This window comes from Cynocephalus volans, chromosome 2 (genome assembly GCF_027409185.1).
Source record: "Cynocephalus volans isolate mCynVol1 chromosome 2, mCynVol1.pri, whole genome shotgun sequence".
Taxonomy (NCBI): Eukaryota; Metazoa; Chordata; class Mammalia; order Dermoptera; family Cynocephalidae; genus Cynocephalus; species Cynocephalus volans.
The window spans coordinates 14,719,475-14,732,152 of record NC_084461.1 but is presented as its reverse complement, the minus strand read 5'-3'; the positions used below and the strand labels follow the sequence as shown (position 1 = coordinate 14,732,152).

Sequence of the window (12,678 nt, the reverse complement as noted above, 5' to 3'; positions counted from 1 at the left end):
ATTATTCTTCCTAGGTTAGATGTTTTTACTTAATTTTCTCTTCTGTTATAGATTGAGTTTCATTTGATTATAATAGTCAAGGTACATTTCCAGTCCCCCAAGGTATGTCTTCTGAGATCAGTATCTTCCACTTGTATACATTTCTAATTAAAAAACAATTCCATGGTGCAGTTTTAAAGGGAAAACAAATACAGCAGTTGCCCCTTATCCATAGGGGATAGTTCTAAGACCCCCACCAGATGCCTGAAACCACAGAGAGTACCCAACCCTATACATACTATGTTTTTTCCCATACACACATACCTATGATAAAATTTAATTTATAAATTAGGCATGTATGATATTTTGAAATACAGTATATTTTTGGTCTTCGTCCCCATTCCTGACCCTTCCCTGGCACACAACTCCTAAAATCCTTAGAATCTCCAAAGTGGTGTCTTTTTCATATGCTAATGTGTTGACTGGTGACCAGCAGCTCCTAGGTAGTTTCAGGATGGAGGCTGATCCCAGAAAAGACCAAGGAAGGCTTTGAGGGCTGGAACTTTCAGCCCCACCCCTGTCCCCCGACTTCTGGGGCCTGAAGGTTAAGTTGATCACCACTGGCCAGTGACTTCGTCAGTCATGCTTATGTAATGAAGCCTCATAAAAAATCAAAAGGACTGCTTCTGGATAGCTGAACACATGGAGGTTCTTGGAGGGTGGCATACCTGGGGAGGGTATGGAAGCTCTGCACCCCTTCCCCATACCTTGTCCTACCCATTTCTTCACCTATATTGTTTATAATAAACTGGTGAATGTAAGTAAGTGTTTCACTGAGTTCTGAGAGCCACTGTAGCAAATTATTTGAGCCAGAGTTGAGGAAACCTGGTTTACAGCTGGTGAGTTCCAAAGGGCTGGGGCCGGGATGGGCATCTGAAATGAGGGGCAGTCTTGTGGTACTGAGTCCTCAAGCTGTGGGGTTTGACACTATCCAGGTAGATAGAGTGGGAATTGAACTGGAGGATACCCAGCTGGTGTCTGAGGCACAGGTGATGGCTCACTTGATGTGTGGGGAAAACCCCACACACATTTGGTCATAGAAGTCTTCTATGTTGATTGTCAACAAGTAGGAGTATAGGAAAAGCACTTTGATTTGCTTATTTCCATATAGTCAGAGCACAGTAAGAGATTAAGAAAAATAACTTATAAGAAAACAGAACAATTACAACAATATAGTGCAATAAAAGTTATGCAAATGTGGTCTCTCTCTCTCTCTCTCAAAATATCTTATCGTATTATACTTCCCCTTCCCCTTGTTGTGATATGTCAATCTAATAAAGCAGATGGCTACTCAGTGACTGATGATAGTGCACACGTCATGGATATGCTGGACAAAGGGATGATCCCTGTTGTGGGAGGACGTTTCGTCGCACTACTCAGAACAGAGTGCAGTTTTAAACTTACAAATTGTTTAGTTTTGGAATTTTTCATTTAATATTTTTGGACCACAGTAGACCACAGGCACTGGAACTGCAGAAAGTAAAACCAGGGATAAAGGGGGACTACTGCAATCTAACTATTCAGTACTTTTGTGTTACATACACTAAATCCCTCTGCTGCAATATGCTAAGGGCACAGTTATGGTAACCTGCAAACTAGCCCTTTAACAGTTTAGTATAAAGGCAGCTTGGAATATTGACTTGTTCTTTTGTTATGGATTTAAAGTCAATTTCTGGGTGATACATGGATCATGAAAGTATTTCCACATACAATATTGGCAGTCTAGATACAATTATGAATTGGCATTGGAAATGGTACTTTTCATAAGTACTTTCAAAATATACTTTGATAGAAACTTATAAAAATGATTAGCATGAAATGCTCAGTAGTTTTGCATGAAAATTACAAAACAAGCATTAAGAATAAATCTTAGTCAGAAATCAGGGCTCAAAACCCATCTTTGCCAATTTTACATGATTTAGCACTACACTGATCCTTTCTCGGTTTCCCTGTTTTCATCAGCCAAATAAAAACATTTATGCCTGCTTCTCCAGAGAAGTGTGACAAAGTTGAATGCAATGATGCTCATGAAAGCACTAGTAAAATCCTGAAATAATAAGTGTCCCCAAAAAGGTTGTCATATTTGTAAATAGCAGAAAAGGTTTTTTTGCAAAATGAAATCCTCCTTGAGTTAAACAAGCATCATCTTTTCTTTCTCTTCTTGGGTGACTCATGTGAATTCTGTTTGAAGAGCATATTCAAGAAGAAGTAGAAAGAAGATAATATAAGGAAGACAGAAAAAAGAAACAAAGCCAGATGCCTGGGCATTTTCAAAATAACTTAAAATTGGTCTAATTTGAACACTGAAAACATGAACCCATGACTATATAAATAAACTGGTGATTTTGGGTTCCATGGAAAGAATAACACCACAAATTCTTTTTAAATCAACTCATTTCAGAGGCCTCCAATGGAACATTTAAAATAACCTTCTTTCAAGGAGTTAATTAAACAGGCAATTTCACAACGTGATATTAAGTAAATTGCTTGAAAGCCTATTGTAAAATCATGAGCTGACTTAAAGGTAGGGTTTTCATCTCCAGGTAACAAGCTAATCTACTCAACTAGGTTAAGACCCTTTTTCCCTTTTGAAGCAGGTCATTCCTCTCACTGTATGTAATGTTCAATTTGGGATCAATAACCTTTCTCAAACTATCCTAAATAGACTGTCTCAGCCTTGCAACCAGCTCAAAATAAACAGGTAGAAATCAGGTGATCAAAAGAGAATTAAATAGCTTCCTGCACAGAAAGCAACAGCTTTTTTAAAAGTTACTTTTTTTTTTATTTGACCATCTCTCACCAAAACAATACTGTGTCAAACTCTTGCTTGATAACTTATTACGTGTGTAATCTTAAGCAACTCTCTTCATTTCTTTGTGTTATAGATATTCCTTTGTAAAGTGAGTGTATGAGATCAGAAAATTGGTAAGGCCCTTTGTAGCTCTGAAAATCCTATGATTGCATGGTTGTCTGGCTTGATAGCCAACGTTTAGAGACCAGCCATCACAGCCATAACTTGTGCTGTCAATGAATTCCGTATCTGAACTTGAGTATGTTAAGAGAGCAGCTGGATGAAGCTGACTCTTCATCAATCAAATTTGACCTTTAAACTAACTGCTTCACCTTCCCCCAGCTCCAGAGAAGGCTGAGCTGTTATGGTGCCACCCTTAATGCCATGTTCTCATGTCCCTCAAATAATCAAAGCTCAGCTTGCTATTTCTAGGGTGCTTCTTCATGATCTAACCCAATTAAACTGTGTGAGGAAAATAGAATAATTTAGTCAGGCTCCCTCGACATTTCTTATCAACAGGTTGTGTGTGGGTGGAGTTAGTGCACATGTGCAACCACATATCTTTTTAGTTTGTTGCTATTGTGTGCTCTGTAGTTTGTGAAGCAGCGCTGGCCAGCAGAGCTTGCTCTAGAAATAGAGCGTGTTTACTTTGCTGACAGCTGCTCAGTTTTTCTTTGGACTTTGCTGGTAGCAGTAGAGTTTTGAGTTTCTCTTTGTACTGCCTAGGTCTCAGACATGCGTGTGCTGAATAAAGATTATTCCTACTTCAACCAAGGCTCCAAGGACCTTTTTGCCAGTTACCTAGCTTGTAAACCTGTGTGTGGAGGGTTTGTGAACAGACTCGAGGGGTCTGTGAGCTCTAGACCCAGCCCTAGCTCTACAATTGGTGTAGTCAGAACAGGATTCTGAGCAGGTATAGGAGCCAAAGCCTTTGGAAGAAGGAGGAAATGTGGCTACTTTTGAACATGTTGTGCCCTGTGGCCACCCTTCTGTTGACCGGGATCTGATTGCTGCTCACTATATTGCAAGGCAGCATAGATCAGATACTACAGTGGAAAGACCCTTGGGAAGGGGAGGAAATGTGGCTGTCCTTGAGCGTGTGGTGCCCAGTGGTCACTTTTCTGCTGACTGAAGCCTGGCTGCTGCTCACTATGCTAAAAGTTGATCAAGATTTGAAGCAGAAAGCAGAGTTGTTGGTGGATGATGTGCAGCTACTGGAAGATTCAAAGCAGAAAGCAGAGTTGTTGGAAGCACAGATAGATGTCCTGGAAGATGATGTGCAGCAACTGGCCACTCCTGCCTCTCTCACCAGGGAAGACGACAAACCCAGTAGTGAGTTGGGGGAGACCATGTGTCTCCAGGCATGACCTGTTGTGCATCAGAAGGTGAAATGCAAGCAGCCTATGGGACCGGGTGGATAACCAGTGGCAATCCACAGGTGACCCAACTCACCACCTATGTCCCATATACCCAGGTTGAATTAGTGGACTTGGGGAGACAGTTTCAGCAGAAATGGGGGGAGCCCCTGGCTGCTTGGCTGTTGTGGTTATGGGACCTAGGGGTGGATAGTGTGGTATGCTCTGGTGAGGAGATGGAAAAATTTGCCTCAATTACCATGCACCCATCCCTGAGGCAGTGGCTGCAGAATAGCCGCTGGTATGCACAAGGGCCAGGTAATCACTCCTTAATGGAATGGGTGAATGCAGCTGCCCAAACCGTGTGGGCAAATGCTGGAACACTGCCCAAGATTGTTAGTAAATGGCAAATGTATGCTGAATTGGTATGAATCATTCAAGAGCTGGGGATGCAGCAGTCCATGTTTAATGTGAACACTCGTGGCCTGGATGATGAAAATTTTGCAGGCAGCATGAGAGACATAGTGCTGCAAAATGCCCCATCAACATCCTTAGGGTCACTGATGGCCATACTGGACCCATACATTGCTCTTCCTATGCATGAGGTAACAACCATGATAGACAGCTTGGGTGAAGTAGAGAAGAAAAGACAAGCAAAAAGGGGTCCAAAAGGTGGCTAAGACCAAACCCCCAAGACATGCTCGGGATTTTATCCCAAAGGGACCAAGCAAGACTAGCCATAAGCAGATGTGGCTTGACTTGCTTGCAGCAGGGGTTGATAAGAAGGAAATTGACCGGCAGCCAAATGCAGTCCTGTTTGTCATGTGGCAGCAATTGCGCCCTGAACAGTGTTTCACCAAACATCGGGAAACAGGTAGCAAGGTACACTCAGTGGATTTAAAGGATTTTTTGGTTGCTTCTGAGGAGGTGGAAGAAATGTTTCATTCTGATTAGGGAGCAGGCCAAGGTGCTCATCTTTTGGTGGCAGGTGAGGATGGGAGGCTTCATGTTGAATTGGCAATACATTGGTAGAGGACAAATGTGCAGCATGTTTTGGCATTGGTAGATACAGGTGCGGAATGCAGCCTGATATATGGCAATCCAGATAAGTTTCCAGGAGCCACAGTTCATATAGATGGCTATGGAGGACATACTACTGAGGTCAAAGCTGTGTCATTGCCATTGGGTATAGGAAGATTAATCCCTCATGTATACACTGTATATATATCTCCTGTAGCTGAATACATCTTGGGTATGGTAGTACTTTATGGTTTGCACCTGCAAACAACAGTTGGAGAGTTTCAGCCGCAGATACGGACAGTAAAGCCTGTGTTATGAGGATATGCTAAACATGACCCATAGGTGTTACCCCAGCGAAGACGTAGTTAATGTAAAACAGTATCACCTACCAGGAGGACATGCAGAGATAAGTGCTACGATATTGGAATTAGAAAATGTTGGCATTATTCGTCCAGCTCATAGCCCATTTAATGCTCCAGTATAGCCAGTGTAAAAGCCTGATGGTACCTGGAGAATGACCGTAGACTATCAAGAACTAAACAAAGTAGTGCCTCCTTTGCATGCAGCTGTGCCTTCAGTTCATGACTTGATGGATCAGCTGACAACTCAGCTGGGAACTTATCCTTATGTATCGGACTTTGCAACTGCATTTTTCTCTATTCCAATCTTGGCTGATAGCCAAGATCAGTTTGCCTTCACCTGGAAAGGGAGACAGTGTACCTTTCAAGTATTGCCCCAAGGTTATCTGCATAGCCCAACCATCCATCATGGTTTGGTGCCTGGGGACCTAGCCAAGAAGACTAGGCCCAGCATGGTTACAATGTTTCACTACATTGATGATGTGTTACTAACTTCTGATTCTCTTTCAGATTTAACCCAGGCAGCTCCAATGCTGCTAAGTCATTTGGAACAATGTGGGTGGGCTGTGAACACAGCCAAAGTGCAAGGACCTGGGCTGTCAGTCAAATTCCTGGGAGTGGTCTGATCAAGTAAGACAAGAGTCATCCCAGAAGCTATTATAGATAAGATACAGGCATATCTTTGACCTACAACTGTAGCTCAGCTATAGACATATTTGGGACTTCTTGGGTATTGAAGAGTTTTTGTACCCCATATGGCCCAAATGGCATGCCCACTGTATGCATTAACAAAGAAAGGAGCCCCTGGGATTGGACTGAGGAGATAGAACAAGCTTACTGGGCTACAAAAAGGGCAATACAGCAAGTACAGGCTTTACAAGTGGCCGACCCCACTAAGCCATTTCAGTTGGATGTACATATAACCCAGGAAGGGTTAGGATGGGGTTTGTGGCGGAGACATGACCAATTCCACACACCTGTAGGATTCTGGTCTCAGATCTGGAAGGGTACTGAAGCCCTAATAGAAAAGCAGTTGGCAGCTGTGTATTCCACCTTGACAGCCACTGAAGCTATCACAGGAACTGCCAAAGTCCTAGTAAGGACAACCTACACCACAATAGGTAGGCTGTGCATGTGGGCAACCAACTCTAAAATGGGTGTAGCTCAGACTCCCACTCTGTCTAAATGGGGAGCATATATAGAACAAAGCGGCACTGTGTCAACAAGTCCTCTGTCCAAAGAGCTGCAAACCGTACTAGGCCCAGTAGAGGTTTTGGAGGAAACTTTGACAGAACTGTTACCCATCGAGGTGGAGGCTACACCTTTCCATGAGGGACAGAGACCTATCACAGAGCAAGCTTGGTATACAGATGGCTCTAGCATGGGACTTTCAGCATCATGGACAGCTGTTGCTGTCCAGCCCTCAACAGATACCATGTGGTATGAAAATGGCACAGGGCAAAGCAGTCAATGGGCATAATTGAGAGCAGTATGGATGGTGATAAAAATGAGCCTGGGCCATAACCATCTGCACTGACATCTGGGCTGTGTACAAAGGTTTAACTCTTTGGGTTTCTACTTGGAAATATCAACAGTGGATGGTAGGTACCGACCCCTGTGGGGACAAGCCATGTGGCAAGAATTATGGGAATTGGGACGTGAGAAAGAAGTAACTCTTTTCCATGTCACAGGACACTTCCCCTTAGCCAGCCCAGGAAATGATGAAGTCGATGCCTTGGCTAAGGTAAGATGGCTGGAGAGAGCCCCAGCTACTGATGTAGCCCAGTGGTTACATCGATGAATGTAGCATGCTGGCAGCAAAACCATGTGGATGGTGGCTCAAAGATGGGCCCTGCCTATAAAATGGGAAGATGTAGTGAATGCCTGTCATGTTTGTCCACTATGTGCTCAAGAGAGTCCACACCCCCGGTGGATGCCCCATACAGATGGGCAAATAACTTGAGGAAGGGTGCCCTTGACTCGATGGCAAAGTGTACTTTGTTGGACCACTGCCAAGGTCAGAGAATTTCAGATACATCTTCACAACTGTTGATATGGCTACTGGTCTTCTGTTTGTATGGCCTTGTAAGGCCCCTGACCAGATAAACATTGTGAAAACAATGAATAGACTTACAGCTATGTGTGGCTGGCCTGTAGTCATATAGAATGATAATGGAACCCACTTTACTGGACATGGGGTTCAGAGATAGGCCTCCCAGTTGTCCATTCAGTGGAAGTTACGTGTGCCATATCATCCCTAGGCGGTGGAAATGATTGAAAGGTACAATGGTCTTTTAAAAAAGGGACTAAGGATATCTGCCCCACCCCCACCCCTGAAGGGGTAGACACAGCAATTATGGCCAACAGTCAGGATTCTAAATGAGAGACCCCACAAAGGTGGGACCTCTCCAGTGGAAGCTCTCTTGCATAGGGCTGCAGCACCTATACAGCTGCAAATCACTACTAAAGATAAGCTTTTTGAAGCCAGGATATGGCAAGAGTGGAAATATTCTCTTACTGGCCCCAACCTGTTTGTAATAGGGACAGACAGTACAATGAGAATGGCCTTGGGGAATAACCACCCCCCCCCCCCGCCATATATGCTGGGTAGGTTTAATAGGGCATTGCAGAAAAGGATTAGAGGAAGGTTTGCAAGTTTCACCTTGAGTTAAAAGTACCTGGCCTCCTTGAGTAAAGGTAACATGGCTTGGAACAGATAAGTGCTCTATTCTAAAGGGCACATTTGTATTGTTATTATGGCCAATTATGAGTTCCCCTATACTGTTACATGTAGAACCTATAGATCCAACAGTGTTAGTAGATAAAGTATGGTATCATAAGCCAGGTAAGATACCTATTCCTGCAACCATCCTTTCTCAGGATGGTAAACTGGCATGTATCTTACCAGAGGGGCAAGAATTTCCCCTATTGGTACCAATAACCCTTCTGTCTTTTTACCCATAGTGTTCTGGCTGCAGGCACTGCACCAGAGGCGACTTGGTACATACATATTTTGGCATGATCATCTACTGAATATGCACTGAACTTCACATCAATATAACTACAAGATTCCCATAGAAAATCACACCAATGATGACTACTAACTGGACATGTGCAACTAATGGACAGAACTACAGGACAAGCCTTAAGGATAAGGCTTATGGCATATTGAACTGACAATGGGTTGTATAAATGCAGGGGTCATTTGTCCTCAGTAAGGGAGCATCACTGAAGATTTTGAATGCACAGGTTGTACGGCAAGGGACCCTGATCTAACCCAATTCAACTGTGTGGGGAAAATAGAATAATTTAGTCAGATTCCCTCGACATTTCTTATCAACAGAAAATGTGGGTGGAGTTAGTGCACATGTGCAACCATGTATCTTTTTAGTTTTTGCTATTGTGTGCTCTGCAGTTTGTGAAGCAGCACTGGCCAGCAGAGCTCACTCTAGAAATAGAGCATGTTTACTTTGCTGGCAGCTGCTCAGTTTTTCTTTGGACTTTGCTGGTAGCAGTAGAGTTTTGAGTTTCTCTTTGTACTGCATAGGTCTCAGACATGCGTGTGCTGAATAAAGATTATTCCTACTTCAACCAAGGCTCCAAGGACCTTTTTGCCAGTTACCTAGCTTGTAGACCTGCGTATGAAGGGTTTGTGAATGGACTCGAGGGTCTGTGAGCTCCAGACCCAGCCCTAGCTCTACAAACTAATTCTGTTCAAGGCTGGCTGCTGGATGCTCTGTTCCAGCCATGGGCTGAACGTGGCTTTCATAGCTAAAGTTCAAAGGCTATCCTTTCCAGAATAGGACGGAGAGAACATCCTGTGGGTGAGAAAGACTGAAAAAAGTACAAGAGAAAGAATAGCAACACAACTGGAAAGAATTAAGCTGTTTCTTACCATGTTGATATGCAGATTATGTTGGGAAAAATGGAAAATGTCCAGCCTTCCACACTTGAACCTAAATCCCTACAATGTCAGGAAATCAGAAACTTAAACTGTCACAAGTATAATGAGCTGTAAAGAGAGTCTATACCACTTATAAGGGAGAAAGCCCTGCTGGCTGCCTATTCCTTAAAATGGGTGTGGCTTTAGGATCACAAAATTAAGATGCCCGAAACTTCTGAATGACATTTTGGAACAGAACACTCCCAGCGCATCAGGAATGCCATTCTTTTGTGGATTAGAACCACATTGTATCACCATCTGTACCCACTGTGCCTAGGGAAACAGCCTTGTGACCCGGCATCGATTAGCTGGAACACTGGATAGACAGAAGGGACATAGGTCATTAGCAAAGAAACAGACTTGCTGGAGTGAATGAATGTGATGCCTCTACCATTACAGTTGGGTGCTATGACATGTAAAATCTGAGACGAGGTTAGAGACCATCAAGAAAAGCTAAGGAAGGAATAATGTTTGGGAAACCCATGAGTGTATAATCTCTCACGACTTCCAGAACTTCACAGGAGAATACATACTACAGTAAGTCAGTTCCAACCAGCACCAGGTGCTGGGCTGGAGACACTAGCAGGGACTCATTATGGTCACTTTCAAGCCAGTTCTGGCCCCATAGCGGGGGCGGCTTGGGAGAAGCTTTCAGGCCAGCAGCCCTGCACTTTGCACAGGCCAAGCCTCACACTCTGCACAGGTGTGCTGGCATGATCTCCTCCCACGGGTGGGAGGCAACAATTTCAAAGGATAGTTTGCGATGATTTAGAAGGGGCAGCTCCCCAACACTCCTTTTTATGTACATAATTCAATGCTTTTTAGTAAATTTACTGAGTTGTGCAACTATCGCCACTCTCCAATTTTAGAACATTGTCATTTCCTAATAAGACTCCTTGTGTCCATTTCCAGTTGATCCCCATTTCCACGCCCAGCCCAGGTTAAGGGCATGTTATGTAGGTGCCATTCTCTCTCCTCTACCCCCATGACCTCACTTTATTTACCAGCATACAATGCATAGAGTGGTCACATATGTGCTTTCCAGTAAGAAACATTATCTGTGCCATTAACTACTATGTAGAGAACAGACACAAATATGCAGACACATACACACGCACACACACATCACCAACCAGGAAACCGATGTAGCACCTTCTCTATCATCCCATCAGGGAAAAGCCTAACACTACTGCAAAATCCTTCCAAACCCAGCTACTACAGGCACAAGTACAGTTTTCAAAGGGTGCAGGAAAAATGAGTGTTATCCTTCACAATATATATCATTTTTAGAAATCAGCATCACTCAGACCTCTAAACTAAAGATCCCACCTGTATTTCTTGAGTGCAATATTGATTAATTCAGAGGTGAAAAACCATGAGAGGATCAAAGAACTGAACAAAATAACCATAATCAAACCACTTCTGTAAAGCCAGATACAACACATACCGACTATTTTCTTAATATCAAAGTATAAACATAGTTCTAGAAAACAGTGGGAAAAGAATTGGAGAAGCATTTTTAAATTTGTTCCTCCACCGTCTAAGAAGTAGACGCTTTTTTGCAGGGCATTGCACACAGTGGTTGCCCAGGGGTTTTCCAGTAGGTAGAAACTCACATGACAACATCATCAGGTAAATACACCCTATGACAGAGAATGTGCCTCCCTGTTCACTCATCCTGAGAGGTGGACTGAGACCCTGTTCCCCGTGCATGGAAAAAAATAGCACCAGCTGCTCTGGTTCCAGCTTGAAAAACCAGCCTGACAACATGAGACCAATTATGCAGCAAACATCCCCGAAATACATCTCAATGTATTTGAGATGGCCACACCTAATTTATTTTTTAATATTTTAAATTTTCATTGATGAAAAAAAAAACTATAACATAATGGATTCATACAAAACTTAACACTTTCTTTTTCAATGTTTAACTCTTTCTTTTTTAATTTTTCAGGTATGCAAGAAAATGGATAGCATCTTTCATAGGGACGAGGTTCTTCCACTTAAGATCTGCAAAGAAATTCCATACTAATTCAGCCCAGTTGGCAAAAATCCTGTTTCACACGAACATCACATTTTCCTGATTTTCTTTCCTGATTCTACCCTCAGAATGAAAGAAAATACTAGTGACAAAATGTTTAAAACATTGGCTGGGACTGTCCCACCTCCTAAAGGAAAGACAAAAGAAAATGAAAATCTAAAGTCCTTATAGAGGTTTTATTTAGAAGCAGAAAAAGCAGCCACTTTTAATTGAAATCCCACAGTCCCTTCCCTCAGCCCTTGTAGCAAAGCAAAAATAGTTTTGTATTTTCTGTTTTTGTAAAGGAGAAAAAATAATAAGAGAACTTAAATTCTAATAGGAAAACAGAGATTTTTTAACATACTTTTAACTTTCTATTTTCATAGCCATTCAAATTAGGCAAACCACTGTGACAAGAATGACTGTAAAAAAAAATGGTGGAAAGAAATGGTTATCTTGCAAAATGCAGATTTCTGAATAGAAAGGATCACATTGAATTAAACTGAAGCAATTTTCACTTTGGTTCCAAGAATGGAAACCTCAAAAGCAAACGTCAAGAATTAATTAACCAGAGTTTCACACTATCTTCACTGAATTTCGGTAATGATGAAATGCCTATGCTTGAATTAACAGGCAGAATAATGAAAACTGGATTGCTACCTGATGCTTCACTGCACGGAAGAGAATGCTCCGATGTGTCTACCTAAGAATGTTGGCAATGTACATCCGACAACGCGAAGGCTTTAAACACAAGAGAATATAATCCAGTTATAAAAGCTATTTATACATCAGTCTGGAGATAATTAACCCTGAGAAGGTAATTCTGTGCTACTTGAAACACACCAAGTCTAAAAATGTCCAAAGAGAAGACAGACACCAGCAAAGGGAAACCATCATCATTAATACATCAATGGAAACGCAGATCAAGACAAGTCCAAGAACTCAGACAGCCAACATTAGCCCATGAGTACGCTTCCCAATATCACGAGCAGCAGAAATTAAAGCTCAGAAACAAAAACTGGAAATGTGCTTTCACAACATCCTGTACACTTTAGGAAAGGAGGCTCTATACAATGTTGTGAAAATCAGCTGACAACCCACAAAGAGTCTTTCATTATAAACGGTATTGGTGTTTACACTGGACGTTCATT

The 12,678-nt window shown here is 42.4% G+C and overlaps 1 protein-coding gene across 1 annotated transcript in view; it reads right to left on the bottom strand.

Moving 5' to 3' along the window:
• Window positions 1-12,678, bottom strand: part of FBXL7 (F-box and leucine rich repeat protein 7) — a 390,711-nt gene that overhangs the window by 266,399 nt on the left and 111,634 nt on the right. The window lies entirely within an intron of this gene.